Source organism: Macrobrachium nipponense, chromosome 6 (genome assembly GCF_015104395.2).
Source record: "Macrobrachium nipponense isolate FS-2020 chromosome 6, ASM1510439v2, whole genome shotgun sequence".
NCBI classification, from domain to species: domain Eukaryota; kingdom Metazoa; phylum Arthropoda; class Malacostraca; order Decapoda; family Palaemonidae; genus Macrobrachium; species Macrobrachium nipponense.
In genome coordinates, this window is record NC_061108.1 from 98,970,987 (window position 1) to 98,978,590 (window position 7,604).

A 7,604-nucleotide genomic window follows, 5' to 3' on the forward strand; every position below is an offset into this window, starting at 1 on the left:
GCTCTCGTTCACGACTAGGCGACCCTACTCTTCCAACACTTGCACTCCGATCTCTCTTAAGGCTAACCATACTTACGTTACTGGCTCTAACGCTCCTATCAACCACTTGCCCTGCCATTCACCTTGGCCCTTCTAAAACTGCCTCCCTATAGCTCTTAAACTCTGGTATAACCTCAGCTACTTCAGTCCTAACGCTAACACTTCTACTCTCTTACATACACCTATCCAACTCATAAACCTCTACTATTTCCAAAATGTCATTCCTTGTCAACCTTTCATTCGTCCATCGCATTTTCTCCTTACGTTTCAGATTTACAAACTCGTACACACTCTCAGGCACAGTCGCCACCAACTTCCTCACTAACTCTTTACAGCCATTTATCCCTTCGTCCTCAAACTTTTTCCTGGCTAATGTTTCCAATCTGCACACATACATTGACAACGATTCACCAACATTCATTCTTACCTCATCAAAGCCATGCTGTCTCCTATATCTAACACTACTCTTTATCCTCTTTGCCTGTTTCACAATCCTGGCTTTCACACTCTCATAAGGCACATTCCCAACACTCATTATTACCCCATACATACTCAACACAAATCCTGTCAAAAAGCTACCCAACTCTCTTGCCCAGACTCTTGTTATCCCCATACTTTGCCTCACAATACCTCTCATACTCCTCAAAAAAGTCCCCTATGTCCATACTACCATATGCCTCATATTGTGCACATCTAGGTACCTCTCTCATATACACAGCCTTTCATGCTTCCTGCTCACTCTCACTCTCACTTTCACTACTTCCACTCTGATCCCTCTTAACCTCGTCCTAATACAATGAGTCAACTTCCATACTAACATCCATGCTTTTGATTATGCTCTTCTTACTCTTCTTCCTACCTACCTGTTTCCACTCACCGCTATCTAAATCGCTCTCAGCCCTTTCCCCAACGTATTTAGTCCTAGCCTCATCCTGTCTGTCACCCTTACTAACCTTCTTTCCCTTAGTCTTCTTCCTTTCCTCAGCCCCCTTCTTATTCTTGTCCTCCGGTTTATCCTCATCCTGTGTCTTTCCCTTCTTTCCCTTACCTATCACAACCAAATCACCTTCGTCACTCATTTTCTCAGCCACTCGCTCTTCCCCTTTCTTTACCACTTCTGGCCCATCACAAGACCCAGTAGGCCTACCTCCTACAGCTCCCTCTCCCATGAATCCCTTCATCATTTCCTGCATCATCTCTTGCACTGCATTTATCATTACTCCCAATTTTTCGTCCATTTTCTCAACCATTCTCTCTTCCGCTCTTTTCACTTCTTTCATTTCCACTTTCGCACTCCTTAGCATTCCTCTCATTTCCTCTAACTCGCTCTTCAGCTCCTCACACTCCACCCCCACCGTCCCATTCTCCACTTCCAATTGTCCTCTCACTTCTCTCTCCAACCTCAACTCCTTCAGCCTCTCCACCTCACTCAATCCTTCCATCCCAAATTTTCTCACCACTCACACACCAGCCTAGACCAATTGTCCTCCAGCTGCCACACCAGCAGTCCCTGTTCGGGCACCAAAAAATAACTGTGGTGGAATCAAAGGTAGGCTAAGTAAGTAAAAAAAAAAAAAAAAAAAAAAAAAAAAAAAAAAAAAGCAAGCAAACTCCCCACAGTTACATTAATCATACAAGCTGGCTGAATTTCCCACAGCCACACTTTCCCTTTAAATTACTTTTTACCTGCAGGACAATTGGTTCCACGAAATACACAACACACAAAACAGAAACACGTACTCACCTCTGGCTCCAGATACTCTGGGCTAGGCTGTGCTGTCTGCTGGATAGGCAATAGACTAGCTGACACACAACCACCGCCGATAACCAAACACCAAACCAACCAACCGAGAACCACAACCCCACAACAACTTACAACCCGACAAATAACTGAGCAGAACACCACCAAAAGCCCGAAAGAACACGACAACCACAGGCTTACCCCAGCACAACAACCCCCAACACCAACAATCCCCAACAACCACTCACAGACACCAAAAATCCCTGGTATTATTACAGTTCCAACCATTATGGGAAATCTATCATATTAATATTTTTCCCGAGTAAAGCACGTGATAACAAAACACTTCTTCTCAATACATTATTGTCGCTAATGCATACTTACAGAGAAAAAAAATATTTGAGGTATTGTAGGCCTTGACTGTATCCTCCACAATCTGAGGCACAACGTGTTCCCATAGGTACAGATGATTCACAAGAGGCTCAACCACAACCTTCCACGTCTTCATCGTTAGGTTCCATTCAAGGTAAGAAGTGACTAAGCAAAATATATATTTAAATTTAGAGCAGGGTAAAGGGGGGACTGCAGGAGGGGGCGAAGCCTTCCCCCCCGGGTAGGTGGGTAGGTAAGGAAGGAGCTAGGAAGGACACGGCTTTAGGTTAGGTTATGTGGTGTTCTGGTGATTGGGGTAGGTTTAGGGTCTGTGACCCCCCCAGGGGCCGTTTAGGTTAGGTTAGGGGGATTTGTTAGGTTAGCTGGTTTAGTTTAGGGATAGGTCTAGGGTCTGTGACCAGGGGCCTTCTAGGTTAGGTTAGGGGGGGTTTGTTAAGTTAGCTAGATTAGTTTAGGGATAGGTCTAGTCTAGGGCCTGTGACTGGGGGCCTTCTAGGTTAGGTTAAAGGGGTTTGTTAGGTTAGCTAGTTTAGTTTAGGGATAGGTCTAGGGCCTGTGACTGGGGGCCTTCTAGGTTAGGTTGGGGGGGTTTGTTAGGTTAGCTAGTTTAGTTTACAGATAGGTTTAGGGTTTGTGACGAAAGATTAAGGTCTGTGGTATACTTAACTGCTTTAAGGATTTGTTTTCTAACATAAACAATTTTTTTTTTTATTGGAAATATCATTTGACGCCTCTCCCCACCCAAAAAACCCGGTTCCCACCTGGTGTCCCCCATAATTGTTGGGATGAAGTAGGGTCTTTCTGCATTACAACATAATATGAAACAGAAACAATAAAAACAAGGTTACCAACACTGATTTTTCTGGAAAAACTCGTTGTTTTAACTCCAATTACATAATAAATCTCTAAATCGGATGGTTTGCGCCAAAATTAACTTAAATCTGTTGGAACTACACTATTTCTGATGCAACAAATATTTTTTTATTCGAGTTTTCCCATAATGGTTGAAACTAATTTTACCAAATCCCTACCAACCTCTTCTACTTCACCACAACCAGACAGACACTCGCACAACAACTTTACAACATCAAAATCGATCAAATACCACAATATCAACTAACCAACAACGGATAAGTGCTGCCAAACCGAGTCTGACGTCACTAAACTCCTTACTGCTCAGTGCTCACGACTCTCGTAAGTCGTAACAGACTCCCACCACCGATAGTCACAACAGAGCGCCACAACAGACACACGCTTCCGACCGCCATTTAACCACTCCTATTTATTCTTCCACCAATCTCTCTCTCTCTCTCTCTCTCTCTCTCTCTCTCTCTCTCTCTCGCAACCCTTGGAGACATTGTCAAATATAAACTACTATCATTACTAGGATGGACTGAGCGTGACCCGCCAAGGGGAGCTTAAAAGAAGTTCCAGAGTCCAATTTAGCACCCAGCAAGGCCTCTATATATTATAGGCATATCTCTGAATTAAGTTCCATTCGGCAACTGAATACAGTGATGATATTGGTAAAACGAAATCAGTTGATTATTTTAATAATGTAAACAAAACCAGAATGCAAGTGGTAGATCGTTTTGTTCATACCATAATACTATAATATGGTAATAATATATGCAATATGATTAGACACGGTAAAACAACAGTTTTATTAAAATGATCATTATTCTCAATACACAACTATTATTCAACTTTTGCTAATGGATATCTGTCAGTTTTACAACCTCATCAGGCAACAGCTGATTGCTGACATCATCTGCCATAACTATCGAGCGTTTATTGAGTTGGGTTTAAGTTGTCACTGCCGATGTTCAATGGTGGCTTCCAAAAGTAAAAATAAAATACATTTTTACTCATTCTTCATGTAATGGAGATCTGAAGAAAGAATCCAAGTAAATTGAAGCTGCAGGTTATAGCCGAGGCTGAATAAAATGAATAACGGACAACATGATGTTTCTTTGGATGGACTAATAAGTCTGTGATATCGTAATTCTTTTAACTCAGTGTAACTCTTGTCTAATGTCTCTTTGGATGGACTAATAAGTCTTTGTGACATCGTAATCCTTTTAACTCAGTGTAACTCTTGTCCAATCACTGAGTATCTCTCTCTCTTGTCTAATCGCTAAGAGACTCTCTCTCTCTATCTCTCTTGTCTAATGGCTAAGAGACTCTCTCTCTCTCTCTCTCTCTCTTGCCTTTTTTTTTACATTATATATTATCGTTATATCTTCATAATAAAAAGGCTATTCGTGGAGTAATTCCATATCAGCGAAATCAACTTTTATCTATGCGAGGCCAGCCAGCTGACAAAATGTACGTACGCATATGAAAATCAAATTATGGTAGCGTTCGCAGCAAGATTATCTTTCGAAATCTTAATAGTGATGGTAGTAAATAATAGTTTAGAATGATAACATGTACTGTCGGCCAAAAAAAAAACAAAAAACCTCTTGGCAGAGTTTCATAATTTTTCGTTCACCTGCCTGACGCACGATTCATGCTTTATTTATCTATTTTTCTTTTCAAAGATGGAAGAAATCATATGTAATGACGTTAAAAACAGTCACTGATATCTTTAGAACATTATGTTATGTTATTGTGTAAAACTATTTTCCATATAGCAAAATTGACGTGAACGAAACGAAGTGATAACAAAAAACGTCATATCACAACCATAGATATACATTACCAAAATAGATAGGAGGACACCTATCACTAGTAGTAATCATATAAACATAGTCCTTAAAAATTATAATTTCAATATTAAGTTGAAGGTAGTTGAACTAATTCCATTTGTTAAAATTTTACAGAAAACATTGGAATCTCACAAAATGGCCATCAAAGTTAAAAAAAAAAAAAAAAAAAAAAAAAAAAAAAAACAAAAAAAAAAAAAAAAAAAAAAAAACGATATCCTAACCATGGTTTGCCTTTTTGAGGAATTTCATCTACTAGTGTGACTTTCTGGTGACATCTGGCAATCCCTCCGTGGCTTTTTCCAACCCACCCAAGGCCACGGCACTGAGAAATAAAATTCTTCATCTTGCCTTTTTGTTTTTATGTTTTATTATGAAAATAAAGTTATAAAAATATATCCTGCTTATTTATAGAAATGAATTTTATTGAAAGTACTTTATTTTTCTTCATCTTGAAATACTTTGTTTGTTAAGCTAGTGATGTGTAGTTTTTATTACGTCACGGAAAATAATTCTACATCGGAAAAATACGCATTCTAAACCAGTAAATCATACATAATGTAAACAATTCAGAAGAACTGCGTAAGGTAACACTGCTAAAAGGCAGTATTGTGAAGAAAAAACGGCATCGCTGATCCTAACAGTGTGAACCCAGGCGACCTTCTCATCTATTGCTTTTGATGTTATGTGCACGGGAATCTAATGTCAATGTGTCATTTATCGGTCTAGAAACATCCCTCGATGAGCGAGAGACAATTATTTCACTGCATTCGGTGCAAAGTTCCTGTTGGGAGAGATATCAAGAAAGCTTAATAAATCGGTGATTAATGTGGGGAATTTTGGGTTGTTTAAAATTTGTTATTTTTTAGTTTAAATCATTTTTATGTAAAAATTTTCAAAAATTGTTTAAAAAACCGCAAAAATTTAGAACATGGGCCTAGAGGTGGAAGCACCTCGAAGCACCACAAGAGAGAAAGACAATACAGTAGTGTAAATGTTGCTGAGCAACATTCATTTGTGAATTTTGAATTCTAGTGCCTCGTCACGACATTGCTGAACCAGCTTATGGCTGGTGTCTGATGAATACTTTAGGTGGAGAGGAAGAGATTTTTAAATTTACACTTTAAATCTTTGATAGGTGTCTAATGAATAAGTCTAATGAATAAGCAAACTTATCTTTGATGGATGAGAGATTCAGTTAGGGTTACTCTTTTTGTTTTGTTTTTTATCGGTGGCCAGTGAATACCCACGGAGTAGGGGGGGGGGAGGGAAACAGTTTTTAATGATGCATACATTTTATTTTTTTTCAAAAACCTAAAGAATACATTTTATTGGGAAATACTTCATTAACATCGGTCTAATCACTCCTTCCATCACTCCTATACGCCACCTTCCGTTCTCTTCTCCATCTCAGGTTACTCGATCCGACGAATTCGTATCGCGTGAAAGCTCATGCTAACGGTTATTATTTTAAAACGGACGCCTTAAAATGGATGTTTATAAAATATTTTCTGTTCAAAGAAACTTTATCTTTCATTCCCCAAAATATGTGCATACACTCGTGTTACACTCTGTAGCCGTCAAAGAGCAACCATTGATTAAAGCAGTAGGTTTTTCTTGAAGAAAAAAAAAACATGAAATAGACTTAAACAAGAACGTCACCTTTCATATTTCTTATCCTTTCAGCTACTTATAATATGCTTTTGGTAGTAGGTCTAGGTATACATGTGAAACTAATTTGAATTAGTTTCTATTTAGAAGAAATAAATAACTACAGAAAGATCAACCTAAGAAAGCTTTAATGAAAGTAAGCCTTTCTTAATGGTATTCGTCAGTTTTGACGTCCCCACAGTCTTCCAACGTGTCCCCAAATGAAACAGGATGATATGCAAGGAATTCGATAAAAAATAAGAACTGAATAAGGTCTAAGTTAATTATGTTTAAGCAATTATGAAAAGGATAAGAAGAAAGGCGAACCATGGCTAATAAAACAAGAATAACGGGAATAATCAATAAAGCAGATTAATATATATATATATATATATATATATATATATATATATATATATATATATATATATATATATATATATCGATTTAAATATTCATTAATATTACGTGTCCGATAGAGTTATACTGCTGAAAATATAGGCCCACTATGTGTCATGCAAATTATTTTTATTGATCTAAGGACAAAATTAGTTTAATTAAACACCGTTTTTCAAGGAATGTTAACACCTTGATGTATTATTTATCGGCTGTAGGAGACGAAATGACAACACCCCAGTGCAGTAATGTTATACGTTGAGTCAAGACTCGAGCGGCAGCAAAGCCAACTTCAAAATCCTTTGGTATGCTGTCACGAAGCTAGAGTTGAGAATAAAATTAGAAATCGTGGACCATTCGGTATATATTTTCCTTACTTTGTAAAATAATTATCTTTAACACGCTGAATAAGTCTACTCAATTCTAATGTAATTTATTTCAAGTATAGCACCTTCGAAAGGAAATGTTATGTATTGTTAAGTAAATAATGTGGCACCTGCATATGGCAATATTTCCATAAGCGAACAATGAATTAAGAAACTACGCCAATTCTTCGTTGGCCGTCTGTACTCTGCATTCTTGGGGGTTTGTGGCAGTGATGAAACATATAAAATAACGTTTTCCTTTTAGGCTACATGTTTAGGAAAAACATGACATAGAATCGGCTTTGCGACTTC